The sequence below is a fragment of the Gorilla gorilla genome, chromosome 9 (assembly GCF_029281585.2).
Source record: "Gorilla gorilla gorilla isolate KB3781 chromosome 9, NHGRI_mGorGor1-v2.1_pri, whole genome shotgun sequence".
Taxonomy (NCBI): domain Eukaryota; kingdom Metazoa; phylum Chordata; class Mammalia; order Primates; family Hominidae; genus Gorilla; species Gorilla gorilla.
This window is the reverse complement of record NC_073233.2, coordinates 92,306,828-92,326,874: the sequence shown is the minus strand read 5'-3', so window position 1 is coordinate 92,326,874 and position 20,047 is coordinate 92,306,828. Positions and strand designations below refer to the sequence as shown.

General features: G+C 36.3%; 1 protein-coding gene across 13 annotated transcripts in view; it reads left to right on the top strand.

Moving 5' to 3' along the window:
• Nucleotides 1-20,047, top strand: part of DLG2 (discs large MAGUK scaffold protein 2) — a 2,193,106-nt gene that overhangs the window by 1,202,745 nt on the left and 970,314 nt on the right. The gene's annotated exons all lie outside the window — the stretch shown is intronic.

Below are 20,047 nucleotides of genomic sequence, written 5' to 3'. Positions count from 1 at the left end.
GGGAATCAATATCCAATGTGATAGGCATTGGGGAAACTTCCAAAGGTAACAAAATCTTGTGAAACAGATTTTTCATATTCCTCTGAGGATATGATCTTCAGCCCAGTCTCTGTACTGCTTTATGTAAACTCATGAGATTGACCCAGGGATGGCTCTCCTGGCCTGTGGCACAGTGTTTTCTCTCACCTAGAAAGATGCCTTCACTATAACTTGCTATTCATTCCTTCAGAGTGGAAATGATAAAATGAACAAGAATCCAGTGATGAACCAAGATACGATTTTTTTTTAGCTTTAGAAGAGAAAATATCACTGGGGTTCTGACTTTAGAGCCTCTTAGAATGTCCAGATCTGACAATTTTAGAACGTGACTGACTTGTTATTTAATAACAGTTTTGGTGGAGGAGAGGGAGGGGAGGATTGGGCTGGAATTGGTCTCTTCTCCATTCTATATAGCCCAGATAAAAAGATTACAAGCCTAACTATTATGTGTCAACTAGTATCATATATATTGAACAGTTGGCTTTTGAGGTTGTGTTTTGTTTTGACTTTCAAGTAATTTTGAAGGAAAGAGACTTGTAAGTGGGTCTTTTATTGGAACAAATGTTTTAGAAAAGTCCTTTCTTCCTATAAAAATTATAAGTTGTATGGATGAGAGAACTGTCAGAGACCATAAATGGCTCTGACAGCCACTGGGAGATAATGTCTTATGCCAAATTAGTATGCAAAGAAAGTTGAATCTCCCAGAAGCACTTATTTCAAGCCTGGACCCAAATGTAGGAAATAGCAGCTCTGTAAAATTCAGTGTATAGAACCTAAAAAGACATTGATACAACAAAGTAATCTGAGCTTCTGCTTCTTAAGAAGCTAGTAAGGGGCTTTCAATCTGTCCCATCCATTTCTGTGATGGCTAATGTTTAAAACAAGCCAGAAGAAATCAAGTTTGATTTTAAGGGTTCAAATTATTTAATTACCTTACTCAGAGAGTAAGATACATTTACATCAGGAAATCTACATTAGAGAACTGAAGGTTTGCTCTCTGAGTGACAAAGACCAAAGGAAATATCAACTCTACTACCTTTGTGCTAGCAAGAGAGCTAGGAGGAGTTAATTTTGAACATTAGGTCATGATAAGCAACATGAAATAACATCTTGGTATTTTTTAATGGAATTTTTATTCACAGAGTTCCTGAAATAAATTAAAAGGTGTGTTGCCTCAAAAAATGTAGGCACTCAGTCGATGCCTGGTGAATGGAAATAGTTCATTTATTTTGTATACCTAATTTTATAACATAGCTTATTTAAAACTATAATTTTAAATTAATTTTTTTCTAAGGGTTCAGTATGTACTTTAGCTGAGAAGACAGTTAACAAATAATACAACAAGCTGAATTAATTTACATAATGTATTCCTATAACATCAGAGATCATATAGTTGCAAAACAGTGGGGCATGTAAAGTGCTACTAATGATATGTTGCCATGGTTTATCAACAAATGGAAGAAGATGTATAAAATAAGATTATTATTGAATTTTGTTTAGAAAATGACCAGTATACTTAATTGTGAAAGATCATATTTTAGCATTTGGGGAGATATGTCTTTACAATGGACAATGATTGTGATTTTTAGTACCCTCTATAAATTTTGGGCTTTTCTTTCTTTTTTTTTTTTTTTTAAGTAGGTGACAGTTTATTTCTTCACACTCTAATAAAACAACCTGAACTCACCATAGCCCTTCACTTCTATTTTAACACTGAAAGGTATTTTCCTCAAGGTTGGGGTTAATTGAAAAGCTCTTAATAATTAGGAACATGCAAGACTAAATGCCATCCTAAACACTCAGTGTGACTTATTACTAGTTGTCTGGTCTACTGTTTTGCCTCAGCTAATGTCAATAGAACTCAGTAGCATCACAAAATGACCATCATAATGCTCACAACAACAACAATATTAATGATAATAATCTCCATACAGCTTATACATTAGCTTCTTTATACATAAAATTTAATCTAATTATCACAACAGCCCTATTAAATAGAAATTATTTTTCCTGAATCCTAGAGAGAAGAGTAGCTAGCCCAAGGTCACGGGATTAGTGGTAAGTCTCAGTGTTGGGATTTGCACCAAGTCAGCCCAAGGTATTCCAAAACTGACTCCTTGTGTCTCTAGCGCTTTCTTCCTTCCACTCATCATTCTTCTAGATCCACTAATCTGTCTTGTCTGAATAAGGTCACTCATCTTTTCTTATCTTGTCCCCCTCTTTTATATTAGAATTTCAAAGGGATAATGTTTACAGAATCAAAGTTACTGATTGTATAACTCAACCTCTTTATTTCAGATAAGACTATACATAAACTATATTGAATAAACAGGTTTCTTTCATGTTGTTAAAGATTTTACACTTTGTCCTCTATCATTGGTTAAGTGTAGCAAACTTCTTTTGTCACCTATTATTCTTTTTTTTTTTTTTTGAGATGGAGTCTCACTGTAGCTCAGACTGGAGTACAGTGGCACAATCACTGCTTAAACTGCAGTCTCAACCTCTCCAGACTCAGGTGATCCTCCCACCGCAGCCTTCCGAGTAGCTGGGAACACATATGTGTGTCAATATGCCCGGCTAATTTTTGTATTTTTTTGTAGAGATGAGGTTTCCCCATGTTCCCCAAAGTGGTCTCGAACTCCTGAGCTCAAGTGATCTGCCCACCTTGGCTCCCAAAGTGCTGGGATTACAGGCATGAGCCACCATGCTGGGACACCTATTATTCTATTTGGATAGCTTTTAATTGTCATATCATTATAACCTTAACGTTGGCATTTGTACTCATTGCTTATTCCTATAGAATCCAAAAATGTCTTTAATCAAAAGGGACCTAAATGCTTGGCAATTGTACATGTGCTCTCTTTTTGAAAAAAGTCAAAGATGTTAGGTGATTCACATTGACATTTTTCTAAATAAGCTACATAAGAGATTCTTTGTTATTCTTTCATTTAAAAGTTCATTTGTACCAACAAATTCTCTGAATAAAATTATTTTAAAAGTGATAATGTGAAATCCAGATTGCCTGGCTGGGATAGAATACCTCCACTCAAATAATTATTCCTTTCTTCTTTGTTTTGACCCTGTGTAAGTAATTCAGACGTTAGTATCTTACTTGTATGCCTGTTGTCACGTTTCAACTTAAATCTCTTAATTAGGCAATCTCCAGATTGTCTTACTCTAAAAGGCCAGTCGAAGAATCTTTAAGATAAATCGAAAGTGCAATTTCTGGTTATGTAGTAATATACAAGAGTATTAAAATACCAAAACTTGTGAACCTTCACTTCCCCGTCAGCAATATATTGCTTATTTCATTTGTTTTGTTTTAATTTTTATATTTATCTTTTTAGTGCACATTATGAAAAGTACTTTCATGATGCATTTAGGAAAGACTAGTATCAATATTCATAATCTAACAGACACACCTGTAGATGAGCTTGGCAGTTTATAACCTATGAGTGATGTAACCGAGCCCACATATCCTGACATTAGGCCATACTCACCTTGGAAAACATTTTTTGAATTTTTTTGACAGGGCCTCACTCTGTGGCCCAGACTAGAGTACAGTGATGTGATCTCAGCTCACTGAAACCTCTGCCTCTTGGGTTCAAGCAATTCTCGTGCCTCAGCTTCCCGAGTAGCTGGGACTGCAGGCATGTGCCACCACAGCTGACTAATTTTTTGCGTTTTTAGTAGAGATGGGCTTTCACCATGTTGCCCAGGCTGGTCTCGAACTCCTGGACTCAAGCAATCCATCTCAGCCTCCCATAGTGCTGGGATTATAGGTGTGAGCCCCCATGCCTGGCCCACCTTGGAAAACTTTTTAAAAACCAGCACACTAGTTCTACTCTCCCCCTTGTCTAAACCAAACACATTAATTCAAGAAAAACTAAAATGAAGGATAAACTAGTAATACATTTGCGGGCAGTAGGACCAAGGAAAGAGAATTATGTCCTGGTGATCTTAGTAGAATATAAAGAGCACCAGGTTTCAGACAAGGATTTAGAGGGAGGGGATTAAATTAGCCTTGCTCTTTGCTATCCAGCCTGAAGTCAGTCACTTGGCTTCTCTGGCCTCAGTTTTCTCATCTGTCAAATAGAAGTAACATTTATGCTTCAGTAGATCTCCAATGTCCTCAAGATAGTGTTCAAACCATTAATATAATCTACAAAACCCATCATGATATGGCCTCTGCTTTCCTCTCTGTCATCATACCTTGCACCTCTTCTATCAGCACTTTAAATCCAGAATTCTGAACTACTTTCAAATCCCTAAATGGCCCGTGCTCTCTCTAGCTTCCAGGATTTTGCTTAATCTGTTTGGCTAACCAGCTAATCACAGCCTGGCTGTATCCATCACTTATTCCACTCTAGCCTTAGGTGACATCACCATCACTAGGAAACTTTTCTTGGCCTCTACAAGCCCAGGATGGATCTATCATCAGCTCCCACAGCAACTTGTGCATTTGTTGTAATTATCTTCATTTTTCTACAATCCTCAGTAGATTTGAAATGAATGATTTCTCAATCTTATTCAACATATTTCTAGGGTCTAAAAGAATGCTTGACACATAGTTGTCTTTCATATGATATTTAATTGATTCGAGGTTGTCATCAATTTTGAGATGTATCATTATTTCATCTATTACTAAAAAAAAAGATTGCCAATGAAACCATAACACATCATGAATTGCAAGATGCATCTTTATTTCACAGGTGTTAAAATGTGAAAAATACTTATTCTTAGAATTAATAATATATGACATAATGGTGAAGAATGAATGATTTACTTTGAGGATAAAATGAGTTAATATAAATAAAGTGTTTAAAATATTATACTTGCTATCAAATTACTTTTATTTATCTGGTAATATTAATAATAGTTTTCATACAGAAGTATTATATGGAACACTGAGATATATCATATATTTTGACTTGTGCTAGTCAGACTCAACAAATATTATGTGTCCTATTCTGAATTTAGGAAGGTAAATGATAAAGGAAAAAAATGAAAATTAACATTATGAAATGAATTAAAAGATATAATCAAACTGGAACCATTTAGATTGCAGAAGAGAAAGCTTAAGAAGCCTTCCAGACTCCCACTATATATTTATATGTCTAAACAACAATGGTTAATATTTATTGAATTTGTTCTATGAGCTGAGAACTGTGAATATAAAGACCCAGTGAGATTATTACTACTAGTTTTTAGAGAGAAAACATATCACCAGTAGGTGACTATGATTAGACACCCTGTATGGTTCTAGACCTTGATCTCCTCACTGGTAGGTAATTCTCTGCTTCTGTATGTTTGCGTATACTATATATTGTGTGTGTATATATATGTTATGTGTAATACATATTATACTATATTTATAAAATCATGTAGGTTTATGATGAGTTAGATACTAAGTTTATTTTTCCCGTGAAAAATAAATTTTAAAAATTAAATGCAAAATCTGAAATTTATCTCAGGCATAAGAAGTGTCCTGATATTGAAGATTCACCAGTCCTCAGTGATCATTTTATTTCTATTTTTGCCTCATAGTAGATTGAAGAGTGGTCTGACCTGGAGAGAAGGATGAACAGATTGTCCTCTTAGATCCCTTTCTTAGAGGCTTGTGAGTCTCTCAAAGCTCCTCAGTTGTGAGCAGCAGCATGACTCAGCGCCAGTGTCTGCCTAGCTGTGGTGACAGAGAGGACAGGTGTTTGTCCATGCTGAATGCAGCCCTGCAGTTCTCCTCTGTCACCTGGAAGGTGAATCAAGCAGCAAAATGGACAGTAGCACCTGTTCTGAGGTCCCAGAACTGCTGCCCACCCTGGCAGAGTAAAAAGCACAACTTTTATAAGGTCAGGGAAAGTAGACAAAGGGCAGGATCAGAGAAATGGCCAAAGTGAAGGAAGGCAGGAGTAGGCTGGAGGGCAAGATAGTTGGTCACAAAACCACTGTAAAATTGTGACTAGTTGTAGGAATGACTATTAAGCAGTTTACTCGAGCATTATTACATGGATTTTACACATACCATCTCATTTAATTCTTACTACAGCCTTCTGAGGTACTCTTATTGGCTGCATTTCCTTCTCTTTTTCTTTTCTTTTCTTTTTTTTTTTTTTTTTGAGATGGAGTCTCCCTCTGTTGCCAGGCTGGAGTGAAGTGGCACGATCTTGGCTCACTACAACCTCCGACTCCCTGGTTCAAGCAATTCTCCTGCCTCAGCCTCCTGAGTAGCTGGGATTACAAGCACCCGCCACCAAGCTCAGCTAATTTTTTTGTATTTTTAGTAGAGATGGGGTTTCACCGTGTTGGCCAGGATGGGTCTCAATCTCCTGACCTTGTGATCTACCTGCCTTGGACTCCCAAAGTACTGGGATTACAGGCGTGAACCACTGTGCCTGGCTATTAGCTGCATTTCATAGATGAACTAAGGTATAAGATGTTACGGGGTTTTGCCATAGGTCACAAGTGGTGGAGCCAGCATTCAGGAACAGGTTTACTGAATCTACAGCCTGTGACCCTAGCCCCAACTCATATTTTATGTTCTTCTTTAAACCTACCTTGAGTTGGATGGACCTCTGATATGGAGAAGAGATAAGCTGGAAATGAGACCTGACTTCTCAGTTATGGTCCTTCAGAAACCAGGTATCCAGATAGCCTTGTTTCAGTCTAGTTTACAAAACTTTAATTGCATTTTTTTCTTAATATAACTTTAGAATGATATTCCTCTACCTGATATTGTTGAGTGATATTACGTTGGAAAATGAAGATGAAAGGAGACATTCTCCAACACAGCAAGATTAATTTAAGCATGATTATCATTGTAAAGATAAATTTGATAATCAGATAATCTGCATGTTTTATTTGCACATGTATTGCAGGAATGAGGCTATTAGAGAAGCCATCCCGCTTTAAAAAACGCCTCGTAGTATTTGCTTGTATCTGAGGTAGTCTTATTTCCTCAAGTATCTTATTAAATCTTTAATTATTAAACCATTATAAATTCCGTCCTATTTGGTCTGGACACCTAGCATCTATAAGGTCCTAAATGAACCCTGGTTGGATGATTCATTTGGATGGGACACTCTCAGCTGTATTAAGTATAGGAATTAAGACCAGATTAGAGGTCAGTAGGGCGGGTGTTAACTGGCTCTGCCCCACAACCTAAGCCACCTTGGTTAAGTGTCCAAGCTTTCATGGGCCTGAGTTCATCTGCAAGCAGATTCCTCCCAACTCAAACATTTTTTTATTCTAATTCTGATTTTCTATAAGACTGCAGAATCCTTAAAGGGAAAGATTTGTACTCATTTGTCTTTGTATTCTCAGCACCTAGCAAAATGCCTAGCACTAGATGAAACAGAACATTTATGCCAAATGACTATACACAAAAGGTCTGGAACTTCCTTGACCATTAGTAAGAAGAATATAATGGAGACTCTGTCCACCTTCAAAGTGAGAGCAAGATGAAAAATGCTCAGGGGCTCTTCTTTTTTAAATGCCTTTTTTCTTTGCAGAAAGAGGAATTATGAGGCATTTTATAGCATTGCGTTTGAGACTTTGGTTCTCTTCCTTTCTCACCCTCCATGCCACTAACACTGAAGTAAAACAAACAGTAACTAGCATAAAGCCAGAGTCTTCTTCAGCCACCAACAATGACATCAAACTAAAATTTTCCAGCTGCCTTATCCCACGTGCCACATCATTACAAGCTTATAGTTGAGGATGAAATGTTTATTGTTTGAGCACTCTCAATCCTAAAATTCCAGTTATTTAGAGAATCTCCATCCCACCTGCTACAGACTGAATTGTGACCTCCCCAAATTCATATGTTGAAGCTCTTGTCCTCAGTGTGACTGTATTTGGAGATAGGACTTCTAGGTGGTAATTAAGGTTAAATGAGGCCATAATGGTGGGGTCTGAATCTGATAGGCTTGGTGGCATTGTAACAAGCGGAAGAGACAGATTTCTTCATCTTTGTCTCCACTGTGTGAGGACACAGAGAAAAGGCAGCTGTCTGCAAACCAGGGAAAGAGAGCTCACTGGAAACCATACCCTGATAGAACCTTGATCTTATACTTCCCAGTCTCCAGAACTGTGATAAAATAAATTTCTTTTGTTTAAGCCACCTAATATCTGGTATTTTGTTATGGCAGCCCAAGCTAAGGGCTTGTTATACCACCTCCCACCATTGTAGATATATATGATGATGTCTAATAAGGAGTGGTTTTTAGTGCCCAAGGCCAGCCTATCAACACCGGGTAGAAATAGTGTTCTTTTTTATTCAAAATATGTAAGTTCTGATAAACACATGGATTCAGCAGAGTTAACACCACTCAATCTTTTGAAGGAGCTATGAGTGGTTATTTAAAATGGTAATGTATTTTTTAAAAAGGAGAAGTAGAGGGTAAGGGGAATGAATGAAATGTGTTTGGAGGATAGCTTTGGTTGTCTTTATAGTTGTCTAACCTACAGAGGAGGCGAAATGAATGCAAACTATCCACCCAACAAACTTGATAAAACAAAAAATACATTTAACTCACAAAATACTTTTCTTCTCTTCCACACCTACTTGTTACATTAGGTCACTCTGATTTACAGACAGAATTGATTGATTTTCCCTATCATACCATCCACTGTTCCTCACAAGCTAGTTTTGGAGAAAGTTTCTACTATCAGAAGGGCTGGTAACTTTTCACCAGGGTTTGCAGCAAGAAATGACAAAACAAGTACTGTTAGAGGTATTGAGGTCCGTGGTATTCCTGTGCTTGTTAGCAGTGCAGATCTATGTGATTTGACAGACATTTTGGTGATTCCCTAGCATGGGAGGGGTAAAAATGTATTTTCTGTGGAAAGGAAAAAAGTATATTGGGGTTAGGGGAGTTGAAGGAGGGATAGTGCTTGGGAAAGTTTAAGAAGATTGAGAAAAATAAGTCTTTTTCTTGTTCCTTTCCTATTTGGACATTATCCTGGCATAGGACCGACTTTCCTATATATTTTTTTCCCCAAGATTCCTGTAAAAGTTCTTTGTCATCTTCGTTGACTTCTGTCCTTTACCCATTTTGTGAATCCTCTTATTGGCACACCACCCAAGAACAGTAAGGCAGTGAAAGACTGTAGACCTGGCTTCAAGACTGGTTGGGTGACCTTGAGCAAATGACTGCACCTCTTTGATTATTAGTGCTCTCATGTATTAAAAATGGTGATAACCACCTTTTCATGGGTTTTTGATTCAATTAAAACTGCATGTGAAGAATCTACCTATTGTAAAAACTTTTTCTTCCCTACCTCCTTTCTTTCCTCCCTCCCTCTCTTCTTTCCTTCCTTCATTCCTTTTTTCCTTTCTTCCTTCCTACCATTCATTTAAATATTCTGCCTAGTTCTAGAAAGAATGAAAAATAGTTCTGCTTTACCTCTTCACCAATGATGCCTCTTACTCTACTATCCCCCTAGGCTTCAGAATGAACTTTCTCTGTCACCCTGGTTTTATAAAATGAGGAGGTGTGTAATTATATCTCTGTCTCTGGCTAGAGGCAGAAAATGACTAAGAAGAACATCTTTCTTTAACTAGTTGGAATTGTTAGTATAATGACTCTGAGAGAGTTCTAGGTTTTTATTTCCTTTTAAATAATTTTCTAGATCCTCCTTATAAAATATTGTCCCCCTGCTCCCAGCCTTTCCCATACATTCTCTCTTTCAAAATATACCACCCAACTTTTAAGAGAGGGACTCCCTGTTTTGTGAGTGCCAATTAAGACATATCACTTCTCCTTTGAAAGGAAGTATTATGTGCTGAATGACTGAAGATGCTTATCTTCCAGCTGATAAATGTATCACTTGACGTTTGTTGCTTTATTTCAAGTCTTGGGAAAAAAGAGAAAAGAGTCCCATGCAATGTTACATTGAAGTTCAAAAGTAGAAAGGACCTTCCTTTCATAGATAATAATAGTAACATTAATGAACATTTATTGTGTCTTTACTATGGGCCAGTCACTACTCTATGATTTTACATGTTCTAATTTAGCAATATTCACAATGGCCCTATATGCAAAGTACTATTATATCCACATTTTTACAGATGAGGCAAAGAAAGGTCAATTAATATGTCCAAAGATGCTCAGTTAGCATGTCCTAATGCCAGGATTTCAACCCAAGCTATCTGGACCTGAGTCCAAATTCTTAACCATGATGCTACAGTAACTTCTCATGCCTTTCAAATGAGTAAGCTGAGTCCCCAGGTAATATGAGGTTTGGGAATTTTTTTTTGTCCAATATCTCCCCAATATTGATGGCCAAGTTTTGGGGATTTGAACCTAGATATTCGCAATTCCAAACTTCGGCCTCATTGGCTTCATGCGCCACTAAGATGTACGCCCCTACATTTATTTCTCATGATCAAATATTGAGGAGTTTCAAGCACTACCATTAATGTCTTTGGTAAACAGTACCTGCTAAGTTCCTCTTTCATTTAACCAAAAGTATTATTGGTTATATTCATATTTTTGAGTGGTGGTATTGATAATCTTTCATGAAATTTTCAGTTATATAATTGATGTGACTTTACCATGACTTCAGTGCCCTGCTTCCATTAAAAAACAACAACAACAACAACAAAAAAGTCACCCAACAGGATGGCATTTGGAAAACAATTCCACACCAGTGGTTGCATTAATTGCTACTTTGAATGTTCCTGCTGTGAATTAAATGGAGTCACTTTGGATCTATTTCTTAGAAATAACAATTTTTATTACCTCTGCTCTAGGATGCACAGTTTTGAGATCTTCAGAGGCAAATATCTTCACTAACCACTTTCTCTTTTCTGTTTTCTTTCCATAAGTAATCCTTTTCATTGTTGTGACTGTTTTTAATGTTCTCAGATTTAATTTATGAAGGATAGGGGATGTTGTAGGATGATTTTGTCTCTTGTTATCTCAGCATATAGCATTCCGTTAACTTCCCAAGTATAACATTTTGAATATCATGTTTAATTCAAATATCCATTATTTTATTAAAGTTGATGTTTTTCTTTATGTATATGTAGAATTTACAAAGGCTTTATGAAAATGGCTTTTGTAATACACAAGTAAGAATTTCCTTTAGCATTAGTCGTTTCTTTAGTGAGTGTTTTGAAAAAAGCAGGATAAAATGTAGTATGATGAATAATGCTTGTTAGCAGTTATCAGCTACACTATGCCTTTTAGAAAGCAAATTCCAATACAATCCAGATTAAATAATGCTTTCCATTCTCCAGTTTCTTAAAATCACCTATCTAGTTGTCCTGAACAATTTGAAAGTCATATCTTCTCTATCTTTCCAGGTTGACCGTAGACTGACCCAGGAAAATAAAATTCAGGTAAATAAATTATCTGCAGCATTTGAAGTCAATTAACAATTCAACAAATACTCATTTGCCCCTTGGTATTAAAAAATACTTATTTGCACAGTACTATTAATAATACTGTGCTGGGACTTACAATGATGCATGGATACAGAAATGATCCAGCTATGGTCCCTATCCTAGGGAAGTTTAGGTATAGATTGGAAAAATCTAAAAAGAAGCATACACAATTAAGGCAAACACTTAGCAAACTCTATACTGCTTAAACAGTGTAAACAATATGCCAGTTTTTCCCGCTTATTTATTCTGTCTTGCCCAGACCCTCTTTGCTTATTTGCTGAATCTTAACATTCTTGAGCTCTGTGATCGTGCCTGATTGCACAGTACCTGGTATATCATTCATTCACTGAGCCCTGTTCTCCAAGATTAGAATAAAACACACGTGCTTTGATTACATTCTTGGGAAGCACATGTGAATGTCCATAATGTCCTTCTACCCACCCCAAAAAATGCCTTAAAGAAACTGTTCTTATTTTTAATACTTCTATTAAAATATATTGATACATAAAAGTAGAGTATTTAAGAACATGGTTTCTAGATCCAGGTTTCCTTGTTTCAAATCCCAGCACTGCCATTTACTAGCTGTGGAACTTTGAGCAAGTTACTTAAACCTCGTGTGCTTCCTCATCTATAAAATGAGAATAATAGTGCCTGTCTCATAGGCACTATTATAAGAATTGAGTAAATATTTTTGAATAACAGGTATTACCTAAGTTTTTTTTAAATGAATATAATGTGACAAGTCATTAAGAAAGATATTATGGGGTGCATACAATTCTTTGGAGCTTCTCAGCTAATTGGCCAACTCTTTCATGTCATTCTCTGCCTCTGATTTTGACCTGTAGTAGGACTATTTTGAACAACTTTGTAATCACATGCTCCACAATATCAGCATGGATGGGCAAGCACATTTCTGCCCTAATATAGCAACCTTGAGTTTCACTGTCACTGAGCAGTACTTTTGGAAGGTGACTCTGATTTAAGCAGTTGATCTTACCAGAGATACTAGGATTACTGTCATTTGATTGTTGAGTCATTAACTTGAAAAGCATCTATTCAAGAGTGTCTGCTTTGATATCTACCCAAGAGAGCATCATCTGTGGAGGTAGGGCAATGGCCTCTAATTAGTATAATAGACTTCTGTCTTCCTAAAGCACCAGTTCTGCTTTTGAAAATAAGTCAGTGTCCAGCATCACTATTTGTTGCTCAATTATATGGATACTTCAATGTGTTTTTCTGCATTTACGGACTGTTTAATGTTTAATGGAGGTAAGTACATTCAAATAGCAGAAGATGGCTTACTGTTGCATTTATGATTAACATTGTATGTTCTTGAATGTGTATTGCCTATGTATGTTTTCATGTCACACCTATTTATAATTTATGTAATTTAATCACTGGCTGAGCAAAGAACATGTCTTTCTGAACTATTTTTTCTAAAGAAACTGGACACTAACTTTGAGTAATTAGAAGGTAATCTAAACAATCTATAAATGAATTCATTTAAGAGCTACCTCACAGTATGCTGAGAAGCTGGGATGTGATGGTGAACATGGCCTATTCAGTACTCAACATTCAACAGTGTATGAGGAAGACAATAAAGGAGCAATTGCAACATAGTGTGATGAATATGATGTGTTTAGGGATTTTATACATTTCAATTATTGATTGAGTAAATACTTCATAAGTCTGTGAAGTTGTCCATCTTAGATGATAAAAAGATAAAGTAGGTTGGTTGGGATTTTATTTTTTAACCCATCAGTTACAGTAGACAAGTGCCAGGCATGACATGGACACAGTTGAATTTAAGTCGAACTATTAAATATCTTAGTGTACTAAGTGAGACAAAATATCATTTAGTTATCAAACCTGAATATTATTTTTATTGTGATAAAATATAAACATAATATAAAATTTGCCATTTTAATCATGTTTAAGTGAAGAATTATGGGCATTAAATACATTTGCAATGTTGTACAACCATCACCACTATCCATTTCTAGAATTTTCGTCATACCAAATGAAAACTCTGTACCCTTCTGAATATTAACATTAATGAAAAAATGTTCAGACCTTCCCCATTTGACCTTGCCATAAAATGTGCTGACTAATTTACAATAGTTCCAGCTACCCTTTACAGTTATTCTGAGAATGTTTCAGAAATACTTACAAATCTTTCAACTTCCATTATTACTTTGATAAGATTTTGTAACAAGAAAGCAGAAGTGACTTTGGGTAGGTCTAGAGTCATGATGTTAAGCATTTTGTTGCAAGTAATACAATTTAATTTCAACTAAGTACCTTTAGCTTTACTAAGATTAGTAATTAAATATTTAGTTGTATACTAAATTAGCTATGCCATGTGGTCACTGGAAAGTAGGTACTCCATTTACTGAAACACAAATGTTTTACAAGGTATTGTAATATGACTAGTAAATTAATAATGACAATTTAGGTTTCAGCTAATTAAATTCTTCCTTAGCATTTAGTAATTTGAGGGTCTAAACTAAAACAACTTTAACTATGATAACTGCTGTAATGATTTAGCTGTGCCAAATCATGAATAAAATTGGGAAAATTGAATGTGTGTAATGAGTTATAAAGATAAAAAGTTAGTTTCCAACTGTCTTTATAAATTTTGATTGGCAAATCTAAACCAGAATTAAATATGCATTAAGGAGAGAGGCTTTATGGTCAACTTCATACCCTTATTCAGACAGAAAATTTTTAAAGAGGATTGACACCATTGCTATAGCTTACAATCAAATAAATTTTAAAGAGCATGACCAATGTGCCCAGAACTGCGGTAGGCTATTAAAACATCATAATGAAGATCTCTGAGGCTCAGTTTTGTTGCTATTGTTCTTTTTCTAATCTGTAAAATAGGGATACTAGAGGTAAATCACGAGCATAACAGTGCTGCATACAGTAAGTGCTCCAGAGTCAATTCATTTATTCATTCACTAAAATAAGTAGTAATTAGAATGAATGATAGATGCATAATGTATTCTCATTTAAGTATCTAAAAATAAAAGAGACATAATTTGCCCAAGTACCTTCCTCAACTCTTAAGAGTTCAAGCTAGTGAGGGAGAGATATGTTTGAGTGGACAACCATATAGCATGACAATTCAAGTGTATTTTTCAAAGCTGTGCGTTATAGAGGTCTCTAGACTCAACACAATTTGTAGGCACATCAGGAGAAGTAGACAGAAAGGAGTGGAGCCACAGGAAGCCTCGGAGAGGGGATGATGCTCAAAAATACTTAACATAAGAAGTTTGACAGGCAGATGCGGTGAGGGATTCATTCCGAGCAGAGAAAAAGAGCAAAGCACAGATTCCTCAAAGAGCATGGCTTTTTCATGAAGCTGCAGGAAATTCATCTTAGCCTGAGCAGAGCAGGTACACAACGGAATGGGAAGATGTGACTTTGCTTAGGTCAGCTGGGGCCAGATGGTAAAAGGTTTGGTTTGTTATCTAAATAGTACGAATTATTTGATGGAGGATGGAATAACAGTGTCACTGATGGGTTTTAAGGTGAGAGAGAGGTTGATAAGATCAGATTCAGATTTTAGAAAAACTTATCTGGTAGCAGAATGTGGAGAGTGTATTAGAAATGAGCAAGAGTACAGACAAGGAGACGCTTTAGGAGACGTTTACAGTATTCTCAAACTTTAGTGAGCATGGAAATCACCTGGAAGTCTTGATAAAACACACATTGTTGCACTCTACCCAGAGAGTTTCAAATTCAGAAGGTCTGCAATGGGGAAGAATTTGCATTCTTAACAAGTTTACAGGCCCTGCTGCTGCTCTGGGATCCTGTTTTGACAATTGCAGACATAAATATACCATAAAAGCCTGTCTTAATCAGTTTGGGCTGCTGTAACAAAATACCATAAACTGGGTAGCTTCAACAATATTTATTTCTTCACAATTCTAGAAACTGGAAAGTGTGAGATCAAGGTACAAGCAGATTCCGTATCTGGTGAGAGCTCACTTCCTGGTTCGTAGATAGCTGTCTTCTCACTATAACCTTACAAGGTTGAAGGGGAAGGGAGTGTTCTGGGAACTAACTTATAAGAGTACCAATCCCATTCATGAGGCTCCACCCTAAGGACTTCAAGAGCTCCACCTCCTAATACCACTGCACTGAGGATTAGGTTTCTACGGATGAGTATCAGAAAACAAGCACTGGTCACTGTGCTGAGGCAGTGAAATACTAGCGGCAAATGAAATCTCATTCTAAAGGCCTGATTGATTGGAAGCACCCTCGTGATACATTTTTTCCTCCTGAAATTTTGCTTGAATAACACAATGCCTTAGGCATTTGATGATGCTGGTGGGTGTTAGGTGAAATAAAGTGAACCAGCTGTTTTCTAGTAGGGTCAGAGTGAGTAAAAGTGACCTATGGTTCTCAGTGACTGTTAATGCAGTAAATATCCTTAGGAATATCGTATTTCAAATTCCACTGTTTTCCATTCAGAGTGGGGGAAGAAAGGGACTTGTCTCTTCACAGAGTTGGTTATCTAAGCAGGTTGCTGTCTAACATAAAGTGCGGCTCTTGCAGTCTTGCATATTTCCTCCGTTTTCAGCTATATTATGGTCAAAGGAGAACCTGGCTGAGTTTTACTTGTTTCACCATTTCAGATTTTTTTTTTTTTAAAGTAACCGTATACTTTACTAAGAAGGTTTATGTGATAATTTTCTTTTGGTTGAACAAGATTTTTCTCCCGTTTCTGTTTATTCTGTGTGTTTGTTTTTAAGGCAAACATGATCTCTCTAATTACCTTTCATTGTAACGAAGGTTTCTCTTTCCTGTAGCCCCAGTGTTGTTCTAGTGAAATGGGTTTCATCTGCTGAGTGTAGGAAAAGGTTTTAATTGACATAATTAACACTGGTGTGGTTATCTCCAATTTAAAAAGAGGCAGTTGATTCTTCCAGAATGTGAAGGTATTGCCTGATAGAGCCAAGCACACAGTGTGTAATAATGAAGGTAGTTTGGGAAGAATTTTGTGCTCTTAACTAGGAGCAAAATGGGTAGCCTTTTGTCCGCAGGAGGCTCAGGACACAGGCTGATTGCCATGAATATAATGGGATTACCTCACACTTGAGATGGTACTCGCACTAAAGGGGCACAGAGCCTTCCCTGCAAATCTGCACTGGTCTGGGGGTGGGGATCTTGTAGGGGGATGTTTTGAAGATATAATTTATTGTCTAGTTCGGAGGACTTTTTTCCCTTCTTTCTGTGTGTCTGTCCAGAAAGAGAAATGATCATAAAATTATTGGCATTTCTCAAACGTGTTTTTAATGGAAGGGCTTTTCAGGGTTGTTTTGTATATGAGACAGTATGTTCAGGATGTTCTAAATGATGTCCAGAATAAATATATTTTACTTCTGTAAGCACTTGGTGTGATTGCCTAATATTGCAGCTCATAAATGTTTATGAAGGTAAAATGCTATTATATTAGTTTGTGTAATTTCTCCCAGGTATAAGGATAGATATTGAGGAGATATTATTGAATACAAAACGTGTTTTGAAAACATGTGTAGAACTTTAAATGGATTTTAATTTCAAAGTAAGCACAAGTTTGAGTTAATTAAGCACCAGAGATCTTACACAAGCCCACCAAATTGAGTAATATATGATATCTCTCTCTCTCTCTGCCTGTCTCCCTATTCCTCCCCTCTTTTTTCTCCCTCTCACCTTCTCTTTTCTGTATTTTTTCATATATTCACAAAACTTTGAGTTGTGTCTACCAAGCAATGTGTAGAGCATTAAGTATACCAAGACAGATAAGAGAGAACGTTTGCCCTTAAGGAGTTTACATTTTAATGTAAGAGGCAGGCAAGCAATTTGTGTCTCCAAGTCAAACCAAAAGTTTTGAATATACTAAAGAGGGAATACCTCATTCCAGTCTAAAAATAGAGAATACTCCAAGGAAAATATGGAAAATTAACTGATTATAAAGAAGAAAAAGGATTTTGATAGGCAGAAGAGGGTAGGACAGCATTCCAGGGTGAGAAAACAGGGAAAGCAACGGGATAAGAGCATTTTAGGGAACCTAAGCTTATTTATTCTAGGTTGAGAATAGGGTATAGAGGAGGGAACTAACAGTTGCATCTGGGAAGGAAGGATAGGACCAGATTGGGGAAAGCCTTGCATGCTGTAGTAAGGAGGTAGCAGCACCTAATTGCATGAACAGAAGGCAGACATGGTATAACTAATTCAAAAACCATTTGGAAAAGAAAATACAGTGCAATAATGGTTAAAAGCATGGACTCCACCAGGATTTCAAACTCAGGACTTTGTTTATTATTTAATTTTGAGTAAGTTATTTCATGACTCTGTACTTCATTTCTTTCATCTCTAAAAATAATGATACCTCCTTCATGGTTTTGTTATAAGGACGAAATTAAATGGTGTATATGAAGTCCTTCATATATCATCCAACTATTATTCTGGACTAGTATTATTGCTCTTCTTTTTATCATCTTTTCCACTGTCACTTCACATTGGGACTTTTCAGCCCCTATGTGTTCATAGAACTAAACTAGAAAATAACGTTGTATTCTGGATCTTGTAAGTCTTACTATGTGCCAGGATGTATGGAAAGTATTAGCAACACAGAGATGAATAAGAGCCCAACATACAAATAAGGAATTGTGCTGCCGTATGGTAGCACCATATGCAAACTCCTTTTAAAGTGCTTTTGAAATATGAACCAATCACTACACTCTAAAAGGTTATGGTCAAAGAACAAACTCATATTATCTTAAGATATAGTTATAAGAAACTTGGACATTGAGTTTGACTCTTAACTCAGTATATTAATAGACAGCAAGGAATTTATTTATATTACATGTAAAGCAAGTATATAATTTAGGGTTGAGAGATACTGTAAGAGTATAATTGGGTTAAGGGATAGGGAGATAGGAAGTCCGTTCCCAGGTGTTACAGTGTACAAAAAGAAGTTCAATTTTATAAGTTTCATCCAGAAAGTCTTCCTGAATAAAGTGAGATTCTAATGCTGTTTAAAAGCCAGGAAAATAATACATAAAATGGTGGGGGAAAAAAACACGTCTTCATGAATTCTGTCATTGTTTTGAAGAAGGCAGAGGCATCCAGTGAGAAATGAAGAGCTGAGGATAGGCTGTGAGATGACATCTTAAAGAACTAAAGGGGCAAGGTGGGCAGAGAAGATGGGCATGGGTCAGGGTGGGGTATGTGTTTGTGGCACCCTAGCAAATGGCCGTAGACTCGGAGGAAGTTATCAAGAGCCTTGGATTTTCAAACTGACCTGGAAGGCAAATAGATGATTGTACTGGGGAGAAAGGAAAGTACCGATGAGGGACTATGTATGATTTAAAGAAAGCTGTGATAGTTTGGGAAAGAGATGGACTTTAGTACAAGGAGAAAAGGGAAGGAAATTCACATGCATTGAGCACTTAATATGTACCAGGAATAATGCTAGATACTTTCCATGTCTTGTTGCATTTCAACCTCACATTAATTCTGTGGACAGATACTATTATCACTGTTTTATAGGAGGGGAAATTGAATTTCATTTAAAATGACTTTCATAGATCATATAGTAAGTGTGAATTAAGAAATCCAAGCAAAGTATTCACAATCAGAAAGTCTAAATTCAGTGTTTCCGCTAAACCACAGCATATCTCCATCCATCCATTTATTCAGTAACTAATCACAGAGCCCTTACTGTGTGCTGGACACTATGTTGCTGTCTTCACATTCTTGCTCTTCACCAACTAGCTGCCTAATCATGGAATCTGCATTTCTGTGACTGTTTTCTCAAATATTAAATAGGCTTTTGTGTGGCTAGTTTATCAGTATTCGTCGAATCCAAATTCATATTTCAATAATTATAAAGTAATTGCAATCCATTCTTTTCAATTCCCCCAGAAAACACAAAATTCAATATTTGGCATCATTTTATTAGTTTCATTCCATTATTTCTGTTATTTACTGTAATGGTTATGAAGATGATATTGGTATAATAATGTTGATAATAACAACAATCTTTTAATTGAGCACATACACTGTGTGAGATCTTGTGTTAATGTAATGCTTTATATTATCTCATTTAATCTTTAGCAGAAGTGCATGAGTTGGAACAATTTGACTGTTTTATGTATATGGAAACTCAAGCTTCAGGAGCTTCAATGACTTTGCTAAGATCACACAGATAAGTGATAGACCAGGATCTTAAATCTCAAAATGTCTTATCCCAAACCACATGTTTTTAATCGTTAGGTGATATTGCCTTCTTATCTAACAGAATATGTTATTTTGTCAGAGTAGTCAGTTATTCAGAGCATCCTTGCTCCCAGTGAACTTTCATTCTAATTCGTGCTCTTTGGAGTTGGTTACTGTTGTTTTAAATGACTGTGCTTGAAGAAGACAGTTTCATTTTGCTTAAGTGGGAAACAAGGAAAAAAATCAGTTTTGCTGTACATCCATAGACATCTCAGCACACATCTCCGGAAACACTGATTTTTCTTGGACAGAAAATGTGACATTCAGTTTCTTTTTGGTTGGGGAAATTCTTAAGAAGCATTGAATGTTAGTCTCTTTCTCTCTCTCTAAGTTACTCAGAAGTAA